This window comes from Suncus etruscus, chromosome 2, assembly GCF_024139225.1.
Source record: "Suncus etruscus isolate mSunEtr1 chromosome 2, mSunEtr1.pri.cur, whole genome shotgun sequence".
Taxonomy (NCBI): domain Eukaryota; kingdom Metazoa; phylum Chordata; class Mammalia; order Eulipotyphla; family Soricidae; genus Suncus; species Suncus etruscus.
The window spans coordinates 104,519,306-104,532,034 of NC_064849.1; the positions used below are offsets into that span (position 1 = coordinate 104,519,306).

General features: G+C 37.2%; 1 pseudogene; it reads left to right on the forward strand.

Moving 5' to 3' along the window:
- Positions 1-1,367: 1,367 nt before the first annotated feature.
- LOC126001833 (serine/threonine-protein kinase RIO3-like) lies at positions 1,368-2,513 on the forward strand (annotated as a pseudogene).
- Positions 2,514-12,729: the final 10,216 nt, after the last annotated feature.

The window sequence follows — 12,729 nt, forward strand, 5'->3', positions numbered from 1 at the left end:
TGTGGAAAAGAAATAGATAGTAATTTAGAAAGATCTTTGGAGGGACAGATTATTTGAATTTGATGATTAGAGGGAATGTGAGAGCTAAAAAAATGACTGCCACACAGCTTTTAAGTTTGGAGGAAGAGTTGGTGTCATTCTCTGAGGCAGGGAATAGAAGCCTTGGGTTTGGAGTGCATTTTATTTTATTTTTAGTGAAGTTTTATAATTTTATATTGCAAGAAATTTACTTAGAGAACTTGAGGTAAGAGAAAGAGAAAGATACAAATACAAGAGAGAACACAGGCTTCTCTAGAGTGGAAAAAGCAAAGAATTACTTTTGGGAGAAGGTTATAATCAAATTCTACTGATGGTCTTGGTCTGGAGTTCTCAACCTACATAAAGGCTAATCTGGATATTGGCAGAGAAGGTCCTGAGTTCTTGGTGGTCCTTTAATATTATCATGACCTGTGGGTTCTCTTGGGACATCTTTTTTTAATCTTCTTTAAGCAAAATGACTTAAAAGCTATTCATCATAGGATTTTAGACATATTGTGTTCTAGCGCCAAACCCTATCGCCAATGTCGTCATCTCATCATCAAGGTTCCCAGGCTCATCTTTGAAAGGCACATTTTTAAGTTTGGTTGTTGATGCTTGAGTTCCCTGTTTTCAGTTTGATTGATTCTGTAGTTTGGATATCAAATGCTACAGCTACTTTACTCTACTAATGTACTTTTTTTTAAGTTTTACTGTATTTTTAATCAGAGAATGCATAAAATGAAACAAATGTTTTAAATGGTTAATAGTTTTTAAGATATCAAATATCCATAAAGTTAAAAATCACCAGTCACCTACATATTTTCGAGTAGTAAACATTTCAGAAATGTAATAAGCCTCTAGTCAAAAGTCACACCTTTCTGAAATGCAGTTACACAAACAAAAACAAAATTAAAAAATTATTAGAAAGAATTTGGTGCCTTAAAATAATGTTAAAGAGAAGCTTTCAAGTGCAAAAGATGTTTAGATTTTTATTTTATATTACCAGACGGAAAATTTGGGGTCTTTACTGGTTCCAAACTGACTACAGTTATAAGAGAATTATGTTGCCATTAATAACCTTCAGTCAGAACAGAACCAGTGCACACTTGCAGTACAGTCTAGCTTTAAAATGTGCCATACAATATTTAAAATGATTAAAACTGAAGCCGCATAGTTCAAATCTGATGATGCGGCCGGCACCGCCGCCATCTGTCATCTCCAGGTCCGGCACCAGCAAAGCCTTCGCCCCCCACCCCGTCCTGCCACCTCTCTCCTCAGCGGAGGCCACTTCCCGGCACTCCCATTCCTCTGCTCTCTCTCCTCTTTGTCGTCGGGTTCCGTCTCCTCCCATGGATCTAGTCGAAGTGTCATCGCCTGAGCCCGGGCCAGCAGCATCCTGGGGACCCGGCAAGTGTCCATGGGATACCTCTTAAAGTACATCTTGTTCTTTAGCTGATGTAAGAGTGAACAATTGGCCAAAGAATTGCAATTAGAAGAAGAAACTGCTGCTTTCCCTGAAGTCGCTCTCCATTTCCTTTGAAAATTATCAAAAAGTGCATCCTTATGAAGACAGTGATAGCTCTGAAGATGAGGTTGACTGGCAGGATACTCGCGATGATCCCTACAGAGCAGCAAAACCAGTTCCTACACCCAAAAAGGGCTTTATTGGAAAAGGAAAAGACATCACCACAAAACATGATGAAGTAGTATGTGGAAGAAAGAATACAGCCAGAACGGAAAATTTTGCACCAGGGTTTCAGGTAGGAGATGGAATTGGAATGGATTTAAAGCTGTCAAACCATGTTTTCAATGCTTTAAAACAACATGCCTACTCAGAAGAACATCGAAGTGCCCGCCTTCATGAGAAAAAAGAACATTCTACTACTGAAAAAGCAGTTGATCCTAAGACACTTTTGCTTTTATATAAAATGATCAATTCTGGAATGTTGGAAACAATCACCGGCTGTATTAGTACAGGAAAGGAATCTGTTGTCTTTCATGCATATGGAGGGAGCATGGAGGATGACAAGGAAGATTATAAAGTAATACCTACATAATGTGCCATCAAGGTATTTAAAACAACTCTTAATGAATTTAAGAATCGTGACAAATATATTAAAGATGACTTCAGGTTTAAAGATCGCTTCAGTAAACTAAATCCACATAAGATCATCCGCATGTGGGCAGAAAAAGAAATGCACAATCTTACAAGAATGCAGAGAGCTGGAATTCCTTGTCCAACAGTGGTATTGCTCAAGAAACACATTTTAGTTGTCTTTTATTGGCCATGATGAAGATCAGCCCCTAAATTAAAAGAAGTAAAGCTCAGTACTAATGTACTTTTATCCCCTCTTTCTACCATCTGTCGCTTCCTCTTAATTGCTGTTTCTTCTCTGCCCATCTTCCTATACTCTAAGGCCAAGGAAGGAGGTCAAGGCATTCCTCCTTTAAGGCATTATATTCCCTCTTTTAGTTATTCTGTATTCCACATATAAGTGGTATCACTCTGTGTTTGTCCTTCTGTTGCAGCTCTTTTTCTGAAGTGGAGTCTATTTTAGTCTGGATGGTGCCTTAATCTCCTCATCAAGGTGGTGTCTCAGTTTGTCTATCTCCAAGAGAATATATTTTTATGCATAAAGTTACAATGATATACAAAGTTATCATGCCATTGTGTGTGAGGAAATCAAAAGAGGATAAAGTGTAGCCAAAGTATTGAAAAGAAATTAAAAAAAAAAGAAAGAAAAGACATGGGCACAGAAATCGAAGGGAGCCAATGTTTAAGAAAGCTCAAGCACAGTGAGGGTTCTAAATAGCTCACATTAATTTTTACCCTTGAACCATTATTGTTCGTTTTTTCTCTATCTTTGGTCCCTAACTTTAGCTTTATTGCTTCTAGAATTTTGTTTTGTTTTTTTTTTTGGTTTTTGGTTTTTGGGCCACATCTGGCGGTGCTCAGAGGTTACTGCTCTGGCTGTCTGCTCAGAAATAGCTCCTGGCAGGCACGGGGGACCATATGGGACACCGGGACTCGAACCAACCACCTTTGGTCCTGGATCGGCTGCTTGCAAAGCAAACACCGCTGTGCTATCTCTCCGGGCCCGCTTCTAGAATATTTTATCTTTTTCCATGAATTCTAAAATCTGTACTTGACTCAAATTCAATTTATAAGGCATGGTACCCATCATGCTAGTTTTTTTTTGTTCTTGTTGCTTATTTGGGGAGCTGTATCTAGTAGTGCTCAGAGCTGTCCCTGGTTCTATGCTCCAGGATCAGTCTTGCTGGGCCTCAGAGAATCCTACGTGGTGCCAGGATCAAACCCAGGTTAACACGTGTAAAGCAAGCACTGTATCCACTGTATTATTGCTGCCTCCCAACCTCATCATCTGACTCTCACTCATAAAACATCCTAAACTCAATGTATGGCTTCTCAGTGCAAAAATTCCTCATGACAATGGTAGTGAGTGAGAGAAGTAGAAAGCCTGTCTGGAATATAGGCAGGGTGTAGAGGAGAAGAGTGATAGTAGGGCATTTGTGGTGGGAATATTGCACTGGTGAAGAGAGGTGTTCTTTTTTACAATTGCAACCCAATTACAAATTTGTTTGTAATCATGGTGCTTAAAGATATTATTTAAAAAAATTGTTGAACCTGTAGGAAGCAGACAATGAGTAAGGAAGGGCTGACTCCTGGAGTGGGAAGATTGTGCCAAGAACCTGGGGCACTGTGTAATGAGTGTGACTTCCACATGGTAAATACTTAGACTGGAGTCTAGGCCTTAAATACTCAATTCAGTATCCAATAATCATAATCATTTATTTAACCTAGATTTATCTGAATTAATTACAATAAAACAATTTATCAGTTGTACTTGTTATGATTAAAGTGATTACTAGTTAGAACTAGAGATATATACAGTATAAAGATTAATAGAATAAAAAGATCAGTGATCCCTGAGTACAGAGCCAGGAGTAGGCCCTAAGCACTGACAGATATCATCAAAATACAAAATGGTTTTTAAATTTAAATTAAATTTTAATTTTAAAAATTATAACATGAAAAAGTAGAACAAATGCTTCCTAGTTACATGTGGCTGATGATTATCATATTGAACAAGGCAGAAAGAGATAAAAATCCAATGCCATAATTAATTATATTTGGACAGCACTGGTCTAAACTATCAATATAACTTACTGTTTATAAATGTTTATTTTCAAGTCACACACTAAAACTAATCAAATAAAATCCTTTGAGTGGGCCCTAGTAATCTAAATTTTTAGCTTTTCCCCAGTTAATTCTGCATGGGAAACAGAGTTGTAAACTGTGAAAATGCAATAACAGATTTTTTAATGGAGGGCTCGTGGGTATAGTACATAAAGAACCTTGAACTCTAAGCTAAGAAGAAAATAAATAAGAAATTGAATTAGATTTGCAGTCTCCAAACTTTACTGTACTCTACTGCTAAAATGGCCTTTACAAAATCAAACTCCCAGTCAGAAATTTTACTAGTCTTTCTAATTTTTTTAGGTAATGATCAAAATTTCTAAGAAAAAAATTTCATAAACACTATTCTTTCAAGGATCCACCTTTTGAACTTCTATACCTTCCCTTCACCCAGTTCCACTATGCCTCTTCTTAGCACTCTAATTCCATAATTTGCCTTCAAATTACTAACTTCCAATATCCATCAAAGATACTAAATTCATAAAGATCCAGCCCCATATTAGATCTTAGCTCATATTAGCTCTTCCCTAAATATTTGTGTTTTGAATATTTGAATAGATGAATATTTATGTACTCAATGCATAAGTGAAAAAAACATGTTAATAGTTTAAAAAGATCATTAAGGCAGAATGAAAAATAAATTGGGATATGGTTAGTGGAGAAATGGAATGAAACAGAGACCCAAGTTGGAAGTAAGAAGCAATACTTCAGAATAATGCTGACAATCTATTGAGAAGCAGTGGCAATAAATATAAAGAAAGTAAACACAAATGAAAGAAAATAAAAATAATTAGCTAGAACTGTTTGCATTAGAGTAAACAGCCATTTTATATTTTTTTAGTATTTTACTCCCATTATTCCATCCATCTCATCTAGATGCCTAAGGTTTTTTAGGATAGAATATCTATTTTTTATGTACATCAATCTGCTGTTTTATTTTTGCTCCGTTTAATGGATGTATTTTCTTAAATGCCAAAGGCCATTAACCATGGGGATCCTAAAAAGTTTTTCCTTTGGTCTTTTTATAATCTACACAAAAGTTAAAGTTATTCTTCTGCCAAAACAAAGAGAATGAAGCTCAGCAGGAAAGCTTATTTTGCCTAAAAGTAATGCACTGACAAATTCTATTCTTGCATTTTATGGAAATATATCTCTGGAGATGGAGAACTCTTGTTTGTAGCTCACTGTCAATGAGTCATTGGTTACTGGCCTTAATCCACTTAGATGGATTTAGGGAGGAAGCCTTAAAACATCCTTTCCCTTTGTCCTAGAAGAAAGGTGGGGAACATCTAGGTGGTAGGCTGCATATAACCCACAAATCAAATGACATGGTCCTAATACATATTGGGACAGACATATATGCTTCTCATAGCTACTGGTGTCCCATATGCCTTACTGCATAATTCTAAAATGAAAAACTCTTAAACGTCTCAATACTTTATAATTTATTTATTTATTTATTTATTTTTGGTTTTTGGGCCACACCCGGTGATGCTCAGGGGTTACTCCTGGCTGTCTGCTCAGAAATAGCTCCTGGCAGGCACGGGGGACCATATGGGACACCGGGATTCGAACCAACCACCTTTCGTCCTGAATCGGCTTCTTGCAAGGCAAACGCCGCTGTGCTATCTCTCCGGGCTCACGTCTCAATACTTTATGCCACCCCAAGCCCACAGTTTATAAACAGACATATAGTATATCTGTTATTAAAATTTCACTGCAGGAAAAACAATTTTTAAAAGTCTGAAAATTCCTTAGAGAGATAGAAATCAATATAAAAAAGATGGAGAAACACTAAAAAATACAGGGTACTCTAGTTGTTCTCTGAAGTCCTAATCTACTTACTGCTATGTCAATTAATTGTACATTTGTTCATGCTCATGTTCTATTCCCCTGAGTAGTTAGAAGTGTATAATAAACTGCAGTTTTCTATTGTACAATTTAAGGCAATATTAAATGGAAAGGAAAAGCCTGGCCTAAATACAAGGAGACCCTACCCCTGAAGTTTTCTGGCATAAGACCAGCTTAGGCTCCAGGCAAACTAGTTTGACCAATCCAGGTCATTGTTTGTAGTGACAATACAGTTTTATTTTTCACACAGTCTCTGTTGTTGGTATCATTTTTCTGTATTGAAGATCTTGGAATCTGCATATCCTACATTGAAGTCAGGATGGTGCGGAACGTCCTCTAATTTCAACTCACAATTAAAGGGCTATGCAGAAAGCCCTGTCCAATAAGCAGGTCATTGTTGTTGTTAAGTCTTCTCAGTGTTAAGGGAAGACACTTTTAAGTAGATCCATGTCAGAGCAGCAGTAGGGTCTTCCCTGTTAGAGGATTGCTTCCAGGTGATGTTATAGACAACTTGGGATGTTTCATAGATGGCTTTCCTGGTTCAGGGGTGAATGGGGAATACCCATTCTTCTGAGGCCTGTGCAGGTCATTATGTCAATGTTCAGGGTGTAAGGTTCCATTGCACTACAAGATTTGTGTGTTTCCATCCCTATTAGATAAGAACTTATTTGTATGTATAGTATTTTCCATTTTAATGTGCCTATGAAAACAAGGAATAATGCAACGTAGCATTATCAGCTCATATGGAAGCCTTATTTTGATGGGCCTATGCAAATGATAATTGCCACTCTAACACAGTTTTTACTGTGCTTCTTTGACTCTAAACCTTAAAAAAAACTACTTAAAGAGGTATTAAATTAATAGATGGCCCTAGTCATAGAATAAACTCTTATCTAAATCTGTTTAGATTTAGATAATTAACTTCTAACTCCTAAATATATGATGTTAAAAATATTTGGAAGAGAAATGTACAGGGGTTAAGGTACTTGCAAGGTCAATCCCACTTAGATCCCTGATACCTCAAAGACCTTCAAGGACAGCCTTGTACACAGAACCCAAAGTAGCCCTGATCAATGGCCTCCCCAGCAAAAATTCCCAATCACACATCAACCCTCACCCTTCAAAAAGTAAGTGTTAGTAAATGATCCACCAACCTTATTCATTTAACTCCAAGACCTTGTTAAAAAAAAAAAAAAGCATTTCTTTTTCTTTCCACTTCCTCTGCACCTTTTTTTCTAGTTTCATTCTTTCCCTCTTTCCCCTCTTTTTCATAAAGGCAATTACCCTTTTAAATATGAAAAGCTATTTCTTTAAAATTTTGTCTGCTGGTTGATAAATGACATTCTTTACATACTCTGTTGTTTTAACTCTTTGAACGATCTTTCATCTCTACTACTGAGCTCCTTCTGTACTATTTCTACTATAAAATTTTTGGTTATTTTGGCACACAAAAAGAGAGGAACACTAACCAAAATTACAATGGTGGCTAACACATGGGAGACAATTCTTGCCGGGTGCTTGTTATTTTTATTATATAATTCCAGTTTGGATGTGGCATGTAGCTCTGATTTTAAATTTTTTATATTCACAGAAATAGCCTCATTGGGCTCTTCACAGCTATCAGCAAACAGCCCAGAGCCATTTTCATGGCCATAGATCCTAGTTCTGTGAAGTGCATTTTCAGGCACAATTTCCAACCAGCTCCATGAAAAATAAGTCAGTTAGGAGCCCCTAGGTAATAAATTTGCAATGATAAACTGAAGCAACATTTCAAATGTAATCTGAAAAGGAATCATCTTGCCAGAATCTCCAGAAAGTCAAATCATGTCTAAACAAAATAAACAAATGGACCTAAAAAGACCACCAGAGCTTAAAGTCCTTCTTGACAACTCTCTAATAAGCATCTTGAAAAACAACCTTGTATTATTAGCATCATCCAAACAACCCAAGGTCTTCCATTTGGAGATGCCCATATCCCAGGCTTAAGTCTCTATATTTTTTTTAATTTTTTTTATTTAAACAAATTTATTACATACATGATTGTTTTTGGGTTTCAGTCATGTAAAGAGCACCACCCATCACCAATGCAATATTCCCATCACAAATGTCCCAAATCTCTCCTCCCCAACCAACCTCGGCCTGTACTCTAGACAGGCTTTCTATTTCCCTCATACATTCTCATTATTAGGATAGTTCAAAACTTAGTTATTTCTCTAACTAAACTCATCCCTGTTTGTGGTGAACTTCATGAGGTGAGCTGTAACTTCCAAATCTTTTCTCTTTTGTGTCTGAAAGTTATTGTTTCAAGAATGTATTTCATTTTGGTTTTTTTGTTTTTTTGTTTGTTTGTTTTTTTTTGTTTTTTTTTTTTTTTGATTTTTGGTTTTTAGGCCACACCCAGCTGTGCTCAGGGGTTACTCCTGGCTGTCTGCTCAGAAATAGCTCCTAGCAGGCACGAGGGACCATATGGGACACCGGGATTTGAACCAACCACCTTTGGTCCTGGATAGGCTGCTTGCAAGGCAAACACCGCTGTGCTATCTCTCCGGGCCCATTTCATTTTTCTTAAAACCCATAGATGAGTGAGACCATTCTTCAAATTTCTCTCTCTTTCTCTGACTTATTTCACTCAGCATAATAGATTCCATGTACGTACATGTATACAAAAATTTCATAACTTCATCTCTCCTTACAGCTGCATAATATTCCATTGTGTATATGTACCACAGTTTCTTTAGCCATTCATTTGTTGAAGAGTATCTTGGCTGTTTTTAGAGTCTTGCTATGGTAAATAGTGCTGCAATGAATATAGGTGTAAGAAAGGAATTTTTGTATTGTACTTTTGTGTTCCTAGGGTATATTCCTAGGAGTAATATAGCTGGGTTCTTTGGGAGCTTGATTTCCAGTTTTTGGAGGAATCTCCATATTGCTTTCCATAAAGTTTGAACTAGACAGCATTCCCACCAGCAGTGGATAAGAATTCCTTTCTCTCTACATCCCTGCCAACACTGCTTGTTCTCATTTTTTGTAATGTGTGCCAATCTCTGGGGTGTGAGGTGGTACCTCATAGTTGTTTTGATTTGCATCTCCCTGATGATTAGTGATGTGGAGCATTTTTTTCATGTGTCTTTTGGCCATTTGTATTTCTTCTTTGTCAAAGTGTCTGTCCATTTCTTCTCCCCATTTTTTGATGGGATTAGATGTTTTTTTCTTGTAAAGTTCTGTCAGTGCCTTGTATATTTTGGAGATGAGCCCCTTGTCTGATGGGTATTGGGTGAATAGTTTCTCCCACTCAGTGGGGGGCTCTTGTATCCTGTGCGCTATTTCCTTTGAGGTGCAGAAACTTCTCAGTTTAATATATTCCCATCTGTTAATCTCTGCTTTCACTTGCTTGGAGAGTGCAGTTTCCTCCTTGAAGATGCCTTTAGTCTCAATGTCCTGGAGTGATTTACCTCCATGTTGTTCTATATATATTGTGATTTTGGGTCTGATATCGAGGTCTTTCATCTATTTGGATTTAACCTTCGTACATGATGTTAGCTGGGGGTCTAAGTTGAATTTTTTTGCAAGTAGCTAGCCAGTTGTGCCAACTTCACTTGTTGAAGAGACTTTCTTTGCTCCATTTAAGATTTCTTGCTCCTTTATCGAAAATTAGGTGATTGTATGTCTGGGGAACATTCTCTGAGTATTCAAGCCTATTCCACTGATCTGAGGGCCTGTCCTTATTCCAATACCATGCTGTTTTGATAACTATTGCTTTGTAGTACAGTTTAAAGTTGGGGAAAGTAATTCCTCTTATATTCTTTTTCCAAATGATTGCTTTAGCTATTCTAGGGTGTTTATTGTTCAAAATGAATTTCACATGTGCCTGATCCACTTCTTTGAAGAATGTCATAAGTATCTTAAGAGGGATCACATTAAATCTGTACAATGCTGTGGGGAGTTTTGCCATTTTGATGATGTTGATCCTACCAATCCATGAGCAGGGTATGTGCTTCTATTTCCGTGTGTCCTCTCTTATTTCTTGGAGCAGTGTTTTATAGTTTTCTTTGTAGAGGTCCTTCACATTTTTAGTCAAGTTGATTCCAAGATATTTGAGTTTGTGTGGCACTATTGTGAATGGGGTTGTTTTCTTAATGTCCCTTTCTTCCTTATTACTATTGGTGTATAGAAAGGCCATTGATTTTTGTGTGTTAATTTTATAGCCTGCCACCTTGCTATATGAGTCTATTGTTTCTAGAAGCTTTTTGGTAGAGTCTTTGGTGTTTTCTAAGTAGAGTATCATGTCATCTGCAAACAGCGAGAGCTGGACTTCTTCCTTTTCTATCTGGATTCCCTTGATATCTTTTTCTTGCCTAATCGCTATAGCAAGTACTTCCAGTGCTATGTTGAATAGGAGTGGTGAGAGAGGACAGCCTTGTCTTGTGCCAGAATTTAGAGGGAAGGCTTTCAGTTTTTCTCCATTGAGGACAATATTTGCCTCTGGCTTGTGGTAGATGGCCTTAACTATATTGAGAAAGGTTCCTTCCATTCCCATCTTGTTGAAAGTTTTGATCAAGAATGGGTTTTGGACCTTATCAAATGCTTTCTCTGCGTCTATTGATATGATCATTTGATTTCTATTTTTTCTGTTGTTGATGTTGTGTATTATGTTGATAGATTTACGGATGTTAAATCATCCTTGCATTCCTGGGATGAAACCTACTTGATCGTAGTGGATGATCATCTTAATAAGGCATTGAATCCTATTTGCCAGGATTTTGTTGAGGATCTTTGCATCTGTATTGTTAGCGATATTGCTCTGTAATTTTCTTTTTTGGTAGCATCTCTGTCTGGTTTAGGTATCAAGGTGATGTTGGCTTCATAAAAGCTATTTGGAAATGTTCCTGTTTTTTCGATTTCATGAAAGAGTCTTGCCAGGATTGGTAGAAATTCCTCTTAAAAGGTTTGAAAAAATTCATTAGTAAATCCATCTGGGCCTGGACTTTTGTTTTTGGTCAGACATTTGATTACAGTCTTAATTTCCTCAATAGTGATGGATGTGTTTAAATATGCTACATCCTCTTCATTCAACCGTGGAAGATTATAAGAGTCCAAGAATTCATCCATTTCTTCCAGGTTTTCATTTTTAGTGGCATAGAGTTTCTCAAAGTAGTTTCTGATTGCCCTTTGGATCTCTATCATATCAGTAGTGATCTCTCCTTTTTCATTCCTAATACGAGTTATCAAGTTTCTCTCTATTTCTTTGTTAATTTTGCCAGTGGTCTATCGATCTTATTTTTTCAAAGAACCAACTTCTGCTTTTGTTGATCTTTTGGAGTGTTTCGAGGTTTACACTTCATTGATTTCTGCTCTTAGCTTTGTTATTTCCTTCTGTCTCCCTATTTTTGGGTCCTTTTGTTGAGTACTTTCTAATTTTATGAGCTTGTCATTAAGGTATTCAGGTATGCCCCTTCTTCCTTCCTGATGTGTGCTTGCAAAGCTATAAATGTTCCTCTCAGTAATGCTTTTGCTGTGTCCCATAGGTTCTGATAGTTTGTGTCTCCATTATCATTTGTTTCTAGGAAGGTTTTGATTTCCTCTTTGATTTTATCTCAGACCCACTGGTTATTCCATATTAGGCTGTTTAACTTCCAGGTATTAAAGTTTTTCCTCTGTGTCCCTTTGTGGTTCACATATAATTTCAGGACCTTGTGATTAGCGAAGGTAGCCTGCAACATTTCTATCCTCTTGATGTTATGGAGGTATGTTTTATGTGCTAGCATGTAGTCTATCCTGGAGAATATTCCATGTACATTATAGAAGAGTGTGTATCTAGGCTTCTGGGGTGGAGTGTCCTGTATATATCTACTAGACCTCTTTCTTCCATTTCTCTTGTCAGGTCTAGTATATTCTGGTTGGGTTTCAGTCTGGTTGACCTCTCAAGTGTTGACAATGCCGTGTTGAGGTCTCCCACAATTATTGTGTTGTTATTGATATTATTTTTCTGATTTGTCAACATTTTTATTAAATATTTTGCTGGCCCCTCATTCGGTGCATATATGTTTAGGAGAGTGATTTCTTTTTTTTTTGTTTTTTTTGTTTTTGGGCCACACCCTTCGTTGCTCAGGGGTTACTCCTGGCTGTCTGCTCAGACATAGCTCCTGGCAGGCAAGGGGGACCATATGGGACACCGGGATTTGAACCAACCACCTTTAGTCCTGGATCGGCTTCTTGCAAGGCAAACGCCGCTGTGCTATCTCTCCAGGCCCTAGGAGAGTGATTTCTTTCTGCTGTAGGTATCCCTTGATTAATACAATATGTCCATCTTTGTCCCTTACAACTTTCCTAAATATAAAGTTTGCATCATCTGATAATAGTATGGCCACTCCAGCTTTTTTATGGATGTTGTTTGTTTGGATAATTTTTCTCCAGCCTTTTATTTTGAGTCTATGTTTGTTCTGACTATTCAGGTGCGTTTCTTGTAGGCAGCAGAAGGTTGGATTGAGTTTTTGATCCATTTAACCACTCTGTGTCTCTTAACTGGTGCATTTAGTCCATTGACATTGAGAGAAAGAATTGTCCTGGGAGTTAGTGCCATCTTTATATCAAAGTTTGGTGTGTCTGTTGGTCAGTCTTGCCTTAAAGTTTTTCTTTTAAGA